This window comes from Bos javanicus, chromosome 24 (assembly GCF_032452875.1).
Source record: "Bos javanicus breed banteng chromosome 24, ARS-OSU_banteng_1.0, whole genome shotgun sequence".
Taxonomy (NCBI): domain Eukaryota; kingdom Metazoa; phylum Chordata; class Mammalia; order Artiodactyla; family Bovidae; genus Bos; species Bos javanicus.
The window spans coordinates 21871824-21885707 of NC_083891.1; the positions used below are offsets into that span (position 1 = coordinate 21871824).

The 13884-nt window shown below is 38.7% G+C and overlaps 1 pseudogene; it reads right to left on the reverse strand.

Moving 5' to 3' along the window:
• Positions 1-8671: 8671 nt before the first annotated feature.
• Positions 8672-9710, reverse strand: LOC133237379 (high mobility group protein B3-like; annotated as a pseudogene).
• Between the last annotated feature and the right edge of the window lie 4174 nt (positions 9711-13884).

Below are 13884 nucleotides of genomic sequence, written 5' to 3' on the forward strand. Positions count from 1 at the left end.
CTCATATTTAAGTCTTTAAGCCATTTTGAGTTTATTTTTGTGAATGGTGTGAGGGTGTCTTCTGAATTCATTGATTTACATGTGGCTGTCCAGCTTTCTCAACATCAGTTGCTGAAGAGACTCTCTTCTTCATTGTATATTCTTGCCTCCTTTGTTGAAGATTAATTGACCATAAATGTGTGGATTTATTTCTGAGCTATCTATTCTACTCCATTGATCCATATTTCTGTTTTTGTAAACAATAAAGTATTTTTAAATTAAGGTATACATTAAAAAATGCTATTGCACACTTAATAGACCACAGTATGGCATAAACACACCTTTTATATGTACTGGGAAACTAAAAATTTTGTGACTGTCTTTGTTGCCAGTATTTTATTGCAGTGATCTGAACTGAACCTGCATTCCATCTCTGAAGCATGCCTATGAAAGGATTATGTAACCGTGGTGGTGTTTTAGTCACTAAGTCATGTCCAACTCTTATGACCCCATGGACTACAGCCCGCCAGGCTCCTCTGTCCATGGGATTCTCCAGGCAAGAATACCAGAGTGGGTTGCCATTTCCTTCTCCAGAGGATCTTTCCAACCGAGGGATCTAACCCGGGTCTTCTGCATTGCAGGCAGATTCTTTGCCGACTTAGCTATGAGGAAAGCCTCAAAAGCTAAGATTGATCGGAAATTGCAGAAACTACTGGTGGTTTTAGGTAACCGTAATACGGTATTAAAACTAGAAAACTGACCATGGTACAATGTGTGTGTACAGTTCTATAGCATCCTATAACAGGTATAGATTTGTGTAACCAGCACTACAGTTAAGATACAGAACTATTACTTTGCCATAAAGTCTTCCCTCATACTGTCCCTTTACAGGGAAGATCCCCTGGAGAAGGAGATGGCAACCCACTCCAGTATTCTTGTCTGGAAAATCCCTTGGACAGAGGAGCCTGGCTGGCTACAGTCCGTGGGGTAGCATTCCTTTAGAGTCACACCCACCCCAACCCTAACCCTGGTAACTGCTAGTCTGTTCTTCGTATTTTTAATTTTGTAATTTTGAGAGTGTTATATAAGTGGAAAGATACAGTATGTGGACTTCTGAGGACATTTTTTTCACCCAGCATCATGATCTTGAGTGCCATCCAAATTGTATGCAGTTTTGGTCATGGTTTTTATCCACTCTGCCAATCTCTGTTTAAGTGGTGAATTTAGACTGTTTTCATTAATGTAATTGTTGATATGTTAGAGCTTAAGCATTCCATTTACTTTTCATTTTCTGTTTGTTCTCTGTTTCTCTGTTTTGCTTTCTGTTCTGTTTTGCTTTGGGTTACTAAAACATTCGTTGGAATTCCATTTTAATATATCTATGGTATTTTGAGTGTATGTGTTGGTATAGCTTTCCGAGTGCTTGCTCTAGGCTTTATATTACATATACGTAACCTATCATGATCTACTCTTACTGGTCTTTGTAGTTTGAAACCTTACCTCCTCCATTATAATGTAATTGTCAACTATTTCCTCTACTTACATTAAGAACCACATCAAATAATTTTTTTGCTTTGACCATTAAACACAACTTAGAAATCTCAAGCGGTGAAGGCACATCTATTGTATTTACCTAAGTTTTTATACTTTTTTTTTCTTCCTTCCTAATGGTCGAAGTTTCCTTCCTTTATCATTTCCTTTCTGATTTTAAGAACTTTTTTTAGCCATTCTTTAGGGTAGGCCTGCTGGCAACAAATTATCTTACTTTTCTTTCATCTGAGAATGTCTGATTTTCCCTTTATCCTTGAAGGATATTTTCATGGATATAGAATTCTTTTCTTTCACTACTTCAAAACTATTTAGCATCTTTTTATGTGTGTTTTTTTTTTAATATGTATATAATGGCCCAGGATTTTAGCGGTACTTAGCAGAAAGAATAGGGAGAGGTACATTTATGCCATCTTGTCCACAACCAGAAACCCATGGGACAGTTTTTAGTATTTAATATTGTTTGTATTTGAATTTCAAAAATTAAGACTCCAGGGGTTACCCAACATGTAGTTGATTTTTTTTTTAAGCATTCTAGAATTATTGTCAGTGATCCTAAAGTTGTATCTCCTGAAGCCACCAGAAAATGATGTTGAGAACAAAGCTTAAGATATTGGATGCAAACTCTAGATGCATTTCTAGGAAGTGTAAAATAATTTATTTACCAACAGAAAAAGACACTAGAGTACAAATAAAAATGCCAGCGGAGTATGTCCAGTGTTCGTCGCTTATTCTCTTTTGGACTGAGTACTTTCTGGGAGCTTAATGAAATAGCCCTTTGTGAAAGGAAAGGACTCCTTTCCAAAATTACACGTGCAGGGTTTTAGTGAGACACACAGTCATTAGTGTTGATTGCAGTTATGTAACTCACATTACCCAGGGTATTTAGCTTGCTTTGTTAGTGTCTAATCTAGTGCCAGACTCCCCAATGTCCCTGAATTTGGCAAGGCCACAGTAAGATGAAATGCATAGCTGTTTCTTAAAAAAAAAATGCAGTCCAAGCTGTTCTCTAAGTTTTAAGCTTAGATTTAATCAAGTACAGCCAAAATTATTCCACCCAGGAGCTATTATCACATTCTTCCTTTTGAAAGCATCTGAAACCACGGAATTGTTGGCAGTCGCAGCCAATCCTTTAGAAACAAAAAATTCTTATAGCCTCCCAGTTCGTAACTCCCAACTTCCTTTTCCTGTTTAACGTCTTTATGGAGTTATTTAGGAAAAAATAAAAAGATTTGAGTTTTAATTTGTAATTGAAATTCAAATACAAACAATATTAAGTTTTAATTTGTAAACCTTCAATTTAATGCAAAGTAACTTTCTGCTAAGGAAAAGGATACTGAATCCGCAAGATATAGTAATTGGAAAACTGGTTTATAAAGGATTAATACAGATTTCTCTCTCTATCCCTCTGTCTCTTTAGTTAGAAAAAGAAAACATAAGAATGAAACCTCAAGACATAATGGTCGAATAAAGAGAATAAAGAATAAAGAGGTCGCTACCTCTTTAAGAGCTGACTTAAAGAGCTATCAATGTTTATATATTTAAATGTTTTTTGAGTTGAAAACTAAGCCATAATCCCCCTCCCCCATCCATGTCTCTTTCTTCAGTTTTTTAGAAATATATATTTCCATGAAAAAGGAAACACTTAAAGATGTATATGTTCTAAAAAAAAATGTATATGTTCTACTTAAACCTTGTCGGAACTATAGGTGGTGGTGTTTGAGATCTCTTTCTGTTTTATAGCCACCTGCAGCCTAGTAAATAGATACTTTTTACTTAGTTGGACAGTTCCTATTAGGGAAGACGTTTTAGAGCTGATCCTGAGTGGTACAGGATGTGCTTATTCCAAACAAAGTTGAGAAATACATAGAAACGTGCTTTTGGCTCCGTCTTACATCAGTACCCTTTCTCTTCCCTGAGTTGACCATTTCTACCTGTCCTGAGGCCTGGGTCTACTTTCACATGGCAGTCAACAGAGTTTTGCTAACATTGGCTTAAGGTATATATACAAAATGATTTAAGTAGGGTATGAGTCCTCCCAATCTTTTTTGCTTCTTAAACAGGATCTTTGGAAGATAAAAAGATGCTTTTCCTCTTTGACTCTGCCTGCCTGAGGCTGATGGAAAGAGTTAGTTAGCATGCCATGTTGAAGGAGTGTGGACTCCTGGTTTGTGCTTGTTTGATATACACGTTAGACATTTTATGAATTATGGAACAATCCTGGGAGGAGAAGGGCTCTGACCTGAACAAATCACTGGAGTGCAGCCATCCAGGGCTCTCAAGGGAAAAGCTTAAGCTAAAGGCCTTCCCTAGTGGGGCCATCAATCCAAATCAAGCAGTAAATTGCAGGTGGCCATCTGCTGGCTTAATCATGGGCTTCTTTTTTTCTTTGGGTGGGTTATCATTGTCTGGTCTGACCACTTTTACTAATTAGCTGAAGCTTGATCATTAGGTGAACCACAGGTTCATTTTATCCTGAATGGAATATGGGTTTAATTATTCTTCATTTGGTTTAACCATTTGAGGGAAAATGTTAAAAAACTGTTGTTACTCTAAAGTTTACAAAGACCGGTTATTTAGAATCTGGGTTGATAGTTCACTTTTGCTGAGTCCATTTGAATACTCCCAAATGAATTGCTTTATTCCTTTTCTCAGCTTGGCAGTAAAATGGTTGTGTTTACATTTTTTTTTTTTTAGAGCTAGATAGTATTCTTTGATGTTTATTAAGTTTATTAAATAATGCATGTGTATCACAAGGGATCTAGTTATATGGTATAAAGGCAAAATTTAGATAACTGGTGAAGAATTTGATTTTCACCCTTTTACTATATTTATACAAATACGAGTATAAGATGAACTCAGAATTTAAATGTAACAGATGAAGCTCTAGGGGAATGTTTCTATAATGTGTTGGGATGGAATATGGGAGTGAAGAAGGGGAGCTTCGAAGGCAAGGTGGAAAACCTGGAAGCTTAAAGTCAGATTTGAGCTACATTAAAAGTTGAAATTTCTGAAGACGGTAACCAGTTTGGGAAACTGTTTATAGTTTTCAAAACAGTTGAAGGTTTGCTTCACTAAGCATAGAGTTTTCAAGGTCTATCCATATTGTAGTATATGTTATGCCATTTAGGAAAGGAATTCAAGGGTCACGGGGACCTGGAATTATTCTAGAATGAGGATGCCTTGTGTGAAGATAAATGGAGAGGAGGACCAGAGTGGGGCTCAGGGCGTGATACGGTGCATGAGGAAGGGCATTGTATTACTTATTGAAGCAAGTAACGAGAAATGTTGAACTGCGTAACAATAGAGGGAAGGTTGAGTGTCTCCCCTTAATAAGAAGCTGTAAGCCACTGGAAAGTTTAATCTTGGAGGCTATATAGCAACATGGAAAATATTTATTGTGTATAAAATCCAATGTGATGTGTTCAGACTGTAAAATTGAATGGACACTATGACTTTAACTACATGAAACATCAAGAATATCCATTTCTAGGAATTTATCCCATGAATATACTTTCATATCTACATAAAGTTGATACCAAAATGTTTGTTGTGGCAGTTTGTAGTAACAAAAAAAAAATGCAAACAAATGACTTGGTATTTTATAGGGACTAGGTAAATAAATTATGCTATATCCATACACTGAAGTAACATGCAGTCATTAAATGAGACTGCATAAAGAATGAGACAGCTTTAAATACCAATATGAATGCATCTCCAAGAAATATTTTAGGTAAAAAAAAAAGCAAGGTGTCAGGGTTATGTGTGATGATTTTTCTTCATTTTTCCTAACATTCTTTAGTGCTTTTGTAACTTAAAAAGGAAGACTGAGGAAAATGAATGCCTAAGCAGCACTGCAGGGAGGTTTCATAAGCCCTAACCACCTCTTCTTATGTTATTGAATTCTGGCACTCCTTAAATTTCACCACACTTGTTCATATCACAAGAGTTCATTGTCCCTGTTATGTTCAGAGGCCGAGTGCTATGATTTGGCTTCTATGAATACAGTCATTTAAACATTGACCATGTCTGTACATTATCAAATGATGAAAAATATGGTTTCTGAACCTCGTTATTGGATTGCATGATATACTAGACTCAAGAGAGAAGACTGAATTGTAGTGAAATCTCTGGCTTTGGCTAAGATTTCCCAAATGATTCATTTCTGTTAATGATTTTTGGCACAGTCTTATAAAAAAAATAAGGCACCTGGATGCTTTTTTTGGCTTTTCTAACTGAGCCTTAGCTTACAGTGTTTTACCTATTGATATTATTCTCCCTTTTATACCAACCTTTCTGACTCTTGATGACTATTTGGTCCTAATAGAAAAATTAAGGCAGATGATTCCTAAAACAAAAGGATCTGGGATTATTCTGAAAATCCTGGGATATTGAGGTGATAAAATCAATTGAATCTTCTGAGTTTCTTCATTCTCTGTGTTCTGCAAGATTCAGCAGACTTATAAATCCATTGGTCTGCTGGGCTATGTAGGGCATTTCAAGGGCTCAGCTTGTACCATTTCTTATTAGTAGCACCTATGGAAGTACCAAATTATTAGTCCATGTTAGATATCCAGTTTGAATGTCTCCTAGTTCTTGCATTTCAGTGTTTTTTATTTTTTCCAAGTTCTTGATAATAATTACATAAATTACTTTTTATGCACAGATGAAAAGGAAATGATCTTAGATTGATTAAATTTTATTCCAGGCCCAGACAAATTGTTTATGATTATAGCTTCCTTAATTGGCACATAAACTAACGTTCAACTGTGGCTTATCTCTTAAAAGATATGATTCATTAAAATTGGAGAAATTCCCTTGATTTATGCATCCAGGTTTCATGTGCTTTTTGCCGATGCTTCATTCAAATTAGCAAGTAATCAAATTGCTAACTTATGCTTACTAATTAGAACGGTGTTCTAATTAGTTTGGGATGGCAGCTCCTTCATATGAATCCAGATAATAAACTGGAAAAAGGGTGTTATATTTTTGAATTGAATTGTTGTCTCAGACCAGAATTCTGTTGCCTTTTTTATCTTCTATTTTTTGAATTTGAAATCTTTCTATTCTAGAAACAGTACATTCTGTATATTTATTTTGCAAACTTTGCCATTTTTCCCTTCCAGGAGGCTGTCTGATTGATAATGGAGAGAGTAAGACAATTTTATAAGCAGAGTTCCTGACTGGTTTGAAAATTATGCCTTTTCCCTTGTAAAATTTGGCAGGCAGCAGAGTATGGTGAGAAAACAACAGGGGTTTGAAGTTAGGCCAAGGTTGGAATGCTAATATACTAATTACTAGTTACTTACACACAAGTTACTGGATGTGTACATTGGCAAATTAAAGCTTCCTAACACACAATTGCTTCAAATATAGAGTAAGCTTATAATCTTTGTCATGCTAGGAAATTATGAGATATAATAAGAGAATACATGAAACTCTGGCATCTGTGATTTTCAGGTTGGCCTTCATTCAATAAATACAAACTACATTCTCAATATCTCTTAAAAATAAATCGTCTTGATGACTTATTAATTTATTTTTTACTGCTCTACTGCTGCATGCAAGATCTTATTTCCCTACCCGGGGATCAAACCCATGCCCCCTGCAGTGGAAGTGAAGGGATTCTAAACACTGAACTGCCAGGGAATTCCACTTGATGACTTCTTAATAAAAGGCTACATCACAGAATAATTGATATTTTATCATCTAAAACCCTCTCTTATTCTGTATTTCTGCATATCTATTATATAATAATGATGATTAATGGTTATTTGTGTAACCCTGAGTCTAGAGGATCCTCCCAAATTATTAAAATAGGGACTTCACATGATTTCCTCTTTAAGCATTTTCACTATATTCCAATTCCTTAAAAATAAGTAATCCAGTTGATTGGGTTTCCTTTTGGTTTCAGGCAAAAATTCCATGGTTTAATACTGCATATTTCAACAATAATAAATACATATTTGAAAACTATCTGTTGATTAGAATATAAACTTTCATAATTGTGCTGCTGCTGCTACTGCTGCTAAGTCACTTCAGTTGTGTCTGACTCTGTGCGACCCTATAGACAGCAGCCCACCAGGCTCCCCTGTCCCTGGGATTCTCCAGGCAAGAACACTGGAGTGGATTGCCATTTCCTTCTCCAGTGTATGAAAGTGAAAAGTGAAAGTGAAGTCGCTTAGTCGTGTCCAACTCTTTGCTAACCAGTTTATTGAAAAGTACTAAGAATAATATAGTAATACCACCCATTATCCAGTACTTACTATATGCCAAAGTCTTGTATGTTTCGTTTTTTTTTTTTTTTTTTAATGTAATATTGTTTGCTTTTGAACTGTGGTGTTGGAGAAGACTCTTGAGAGTCCCTTGGACTGCAAGGAGATCCAACCAGTCTATCCTAAAGGAGATCAGTCCTGGGTGTTCATTGGAAGGACTGATGCTGAAGCTGAAACCCCAATACTTTGGCCACCTCATGTGAAGAGTTGACTCTGATGCTGGGAGAAATTGGGGGCAGGAGGAGAAGGGGACGACAGAGAATGAGATGGCTGGATGGTATCACTGACTCGATGGACATGAGTTTGAGTGAACTCTGGGAGTTGGTGATGGACAGGGAGGCCTGGCATGCTGTGATTCATGCGGTTGCAAAGAGTCAGACACAACTCAGTGACTGAACTGAATTGATTGTTTATTTAACTTCAAAAACATTTCAGCATTCTAAACAAACCAAAAAAATAAAAATAAACAGAACATTGCAGATCGTGTTTAGTGCAGAAGGTTCTTGAACTTTGGTGCAGTGGCTCTTGGCTTTGCTGACAAGGAAGAGTTCTATGGTTTGTTTTTTAAAAAACAAAACAGTTTAAAACTACCGAACTTCAACTAAAAAGGATCCGGTACACTTCTCATGCCAGCTGACCCCATCCCCCCTTTTCCACAGCCAAGAATGGCAGCGGGATGCTATGTCGCTATATACAAGCAACAAGACAACCCGAAGCTGGATGGATGCCCACTGCCGTGTCCACAGGCCCAGCCCCGCAGCGCATGCCCCGAGCTACGGCCCCTCCAGAAGGCATTGCCCCCACAGCCTCCACGCCAAGCAAGGAGCGTCAGGAGTGTGTCTCAGTTGCTTTGTTCTTTTTACAAACTATAGATATGTACAGTTGAGAACTCGGGACTTCTAGCCAATGACCATAGAATTAACACACCACCTTACAGATTTAAAAAATGCCAGAAACATCTTTAAAAGCCTTGTCACCCCAACAGCAAAGTGCACAGAGTGAGGAGAACACGAGACCCTTTTCGTTTTAAAAATGTTTGGAAATATGTACAGCTTTGATACAGTTTCTGGGTGCTCCAGACACCCATGGCCACTTTCTGTAAACCACTGACAATTGCTGGAGTGCTTTGAGAGACTGCCATATGATCATGATCCAATTGGGTAATTAAACCTAATGAGGGCAACAGACACATCTCGAGTGAGAGGTGTGTCAGTCACGGCACTCCCTATGCTAAGGTATTCACAAGGAGACACATCAACAGTTTTTTTTAATTCATCCTCCTCCTCCCCTCCTCTTCCTCCTCATCCTCTTTGTCTTCCTCTTCCACCTTTTTCCCGGCAACTTTAGCAGGACCCTTGGCGCCATCAAACTTCCCTCTCGACTTATGGTCTGCAACATCCTTCTCATACTTCTTCAGCTTCCCTGCCTTATTGATGTATGGCTGCTTCTCACTGTCGCTTAAGTTATTCCACATCTCGCCCAGCTTCTTTGCCACATCTCTGATAGAGATGCCAGGGTGTGTAGACTTGATCTTGGAGTGGAATTCAGAGCAGAATAGGAGACATCCAGACGGTAGTCTCTTGGGGGCCTTCGGGTCCTTTTTCTTGCCTCCCCTAGCTGGTCCATAATCCTTCATTTCCTGATCATAGTGCATTTTATATGCCTTTGCCATTTCATCGAATTTAGACTTCTCTTTCCTGGACATGATGGTCTTCCACCTCTCAGAGCATTTCTTGGAAAATTCAGCAAAATTGACAGGGACCTCTGAGTTTTTCTTCTTATGTTCCTCTCTGCACATCTGCACAAAAAAGGCATAAGCACACATCTTGCCCTTTGGTTTCTTGGGATCACTTATAGCCATCTTGACTGTATTGTTTGCCAGTCTGGGCAGTGCAGGGCAGGGCAGGATGTGTGGCTCAGTACTCCACAGCCTCGTGCTAGCTGCCTCCATGAGAGCCCAAAGTTTTGCATGTTTCTTAATCTGATCTCGGCATCTAATCTTGGCATTAACTTGGACTGCAAGAGATGTGTAGTATTAGACAATTTCACAGATCAAGAAAGTCAGAGAGGTTAAACAAATTGTTTAAGGTCCCACAGGAAGTGAGTGGCAGAACAGGCTTGAACATACAGCTGTCTTACTGAGCCACTTTACTCCAAAGCTTGGGCTCTTAACCTCCATGGAACTCCAGACTGCCTTTTATAACTGGCTTCTCCTCTGTCTTTTTCTTATGCCTTGTGGTCAAGCCCCATTCTCTGAATGATTCTGCGTAGGAAAACGAATTGTGAAGAAATGAATTATTATGTGAAAGACCCTGATGCTGGGAAAGATTGAAGGCAGGAAGAGAAGGGGATGACAGGATGAGATGATTGGATGGCATCACCGACACAATGGACATGAGTTTGAGTAAACTCCGGGAGTTGGTGATGGACAGGGAGGCCTGGTGTGCTGCTGTCCATGGAGTCGCAAAGAGTCGGACATGACTGAGCGACTGAGCTGATTATGTGTTCTCATATGCAAATCAAAAGGACTGTTTCAGCAGGAGGGAAAATGTACTGGCAAGGAGCAAAGCCGTGCCACATCTCTGAGCTGATGGGTACAAAGGCCACACCATCTTTAACATTACTGTTGAAGACAAAGGTACTCAACAGTGTGGAAAGTCCGCTGTGAGTCATTTCCCTTTGTTAATGCCAGAATGTAGTAATGGGAAGGGTACTTTTCACACTCAGTAGAAAATAAAATCAAAGAATGGGAAGGCTTGCTGGTAATAACTGAAGAGAGATGATCTGGCCACATGAGCCTGTGATGGAGACGGATTCTGATCTCTCGATGGAGACACATTTAAAGTCGACAGCCATCTAGACTGTGGTGCGTGTGCTATGTGCTTTTTTCCCTGGGCAAAGGGTCCAGCAGCACTGTCAAATTCTCTATGGTATTCATAATCAGAATACTGTGAAGAGTTAGCTCATCTAAATTTAGCCTTACCAAAGTGATTTTTAAAAAGATGGAGTTGAACATACTTTCTGGGGATGTGATTATGTATGATTTTACATTCACCACTCCAGATAAAGAGCTAAATTAGGCAATATTGCCTAACGTTTAAGAGCAGTAAGTTTTGGAAATCAGTGGGTTTGAGTCATTACCACTGTCCTAGACATTTTTAACTTCTTAGGCTCAACTTCCTCATCTGTAAAGTGGGAATAGTAATATATGTATTTAAAAGTGATATATATATATGTGTGTGTGGATATATATATATATATATCAGTGAGTTGTTATGGGTATTACATGAGGAAATTTGGATTATCTATGCAAAGAAAAGTATAAATTATCTAAATAGAGCAAACAGGTTCTATATAGGTTCATAGATATTCAGTAAATGATTATAGTCAGAGCCCCACAGCTTTTATTTTAAAACTTAAAACAGTTTAGTGAATCTAGGAGAAGGCAATGGCAACCCACTCCAGTACTCTTGCCTGGAAAATCCCATGGACAGAGGAGCCTGGTAGGCTGCAGTCCATGGGGTTGCGAAGAGTCTGACACGACTGAGTGACTTCACTTTCACTTTTCACTTTTCACTTTCATTTATTGGAGAAGGAAATGGCAACCCACTCCAGTGTTCTTGCCTGGAGAATCCCAGGGACGGCGGAGCCTGGTGGGCTGCTGTCTGTGGGGTCGCACAGAGTCGGACACGACTGAAGCGATTTAGCAGCAGCAGCAGCAGCAGCAGCAGCCAATGTCCAGAACACAGAAAACAGAACAATAAGAGTAACTTAGTTTAAGTCAAGGGAAGTGAGTTTTCAGCAAAACTGAGACAGGAGGTGTGAGAGAAGGCAGCCAGGTTGTTGTGCTTGAAGCAAATCTCCCGGTTACCATGGGAAGGCTGGGTGGAGGATTTAGGAGTCATCTGATTGAGTAGTTGCTGGAAATACGTGATGCAGCTTTGTAGTTACTTCCGATGCAAGAGTGGGTCACACACCACAGTAACCATGTTCAGATGCTTCAGGGTTTAATTATGTAGACAACTTCTCGAGGGGATATCCCAACTGCTTGCAAAGCCATGCCTCATTTATTATAGTCATGAACACACACGAGTCCTCATGTTGAAAAATATATTAGTTTATAATTGGGAGGTGGAGTGGGCGATGGAAATGAAGGCCTTGGTAGCTGAAAATGATCAAGAGGTTCCATTGCTCTTGCAACAGTTTTAAGACAGGCAGGCGCAATCCTGCAAGCAGGAATGAGGCTCCTTCGCACGTCAGTTTTCCTCAGCCTGCTTTTAAAGGAGGTGTTAGTTTAAAAGAAAAGTGCCTGCACAATAAAATTTAAAATTTCCCAACAGAAATTGAAATAAGAGAAAATATTTTTTAATGACAAATAACAATCTGCAAAACTTGAAGATGTAACTAAGATTTTGCTTCCCCCGTGACTCAGAGGTAAAAAACCCACCTGCAAAGCAGGAGAGTTGCAGGAGCCGTGGGTTCGATCCCTGGGTGGAGAAGATCCCCTGGAGAAGAAAATGGCAACTCAGTCCGGAATTCTTGCCTGGAGAATCCCTTGGACAGAGGAGCCTGGTGGGCTGCAGTCCATGGGGTTGCAAAAGAGTCGGATACGACTTAGCAACTAAGCAGCAATCAATATTTTACATTAGTTATTTCCTTGATATAGTAATTTATATTACACTTCCTAGCATGGAGCTTGGTATATAGTAGTCTTCACATGTTTTTCTTCTCCTCTGCCTTTTCATATCTTTCCTGTTCAATGAAAACTTCAAAGCTGTTAAGGACCCCAGTCACAATACCACAGTGGTGTTTTATGTAATAAAATATCTTTTTTTAAAACTCACAAATATATCCTGCCTAAGATTTGTGTGTCCTCTTCAGAGCTAAACATTTTTTGTTCTTCCAGGGTATGAGATCTTTTAACAAATAGAAATAGGATTTTTTTCCTCTGCAGTAAAGGCCATAGAAAATTTTATGGACTTGTCCTTGGCTTTTATGAATGGGATGTGAAAATACCCACTTCCCTTTCCCAGAGGCCGTTTCAGAGAAAACCTCTTTTCTCATTCTACAATACTTACGTTCTAAATCCTTACACAAAGCTATTAATTTATATTTGCTGATTTGACTGAATGTATAATCTCAGTCTTAAAGCATTTCAAGTTCTCTTTGGCAACCACAGGAAGTTTCCATGTTCTGAAAGGGAATGTTCAGTTTACTTTCTTCTTTAATTATGTGGTTTTAACTCTATCAAAAGAGGTAAGTTTTGATTGAAAGGAAATCTAAAAAATATGATGGGAGGGTGAGGGAGAAGCAAATCCTGAGGACGTTTTGGCAAGCAGCAAGTTAAACTTGCCCTCCCGTCCTTGGTGGTATCAGAACCCCAACAGCCAGGATGTGTTTACTTCATTCAGATGTAAAGAGGTAAATTCCAAACCTCATAGTAGTATCCTATTACTTATAGTGACAAACATCATCACTTTTCATCCAGTGAACCTGTAATTTTGTGTTCTAAGAGAACTTTGGGGTAAATTTTTATTTCTGTAGTCATTAATTTTATATGAAATATGATAATTTTCTAGTGTTTTCTCTTGTTTTTTTAAACAGCAAATTTTGGTAGCACAGTATTGTCACAAATTATCCCTTAGGGGACACAGTAACTTCTAGGCTTATAGCAAATTGGGAAAAGATGCTGGATAAATATCCAGAAAACTTCATGAGGTGTCTGAGAACATTCAATGCCGGCGTGGAGTTGGGACCCTCAGCGTCTCCCTGTGTTTCCCTTGTTAGAAGTTTCACAAAGGACTAGAATGAACTAGGATCCACTTGAATGAAGATTAGCAAAAATAATCTGCTCTGGGTGCCAGTCAGACTTGCGGAGCTTCAGGAGTCCCTGGAAGGGTGGATGGATTTTTTTTTAAAGAGTTCTTGGGACAGTTAAAACCTCACAGGGGTGGGTGGCAAGCTGTGGTCTCTGTGGTCAGACTGCCTGGGTTCAAGTTCTAGTTGTCTGGTTGTACAACCCTGGGAACATTGCTCAGCATCTCTGGGCCTTAGTTTCCTCATCTATAAAGTGTGTGTGTGT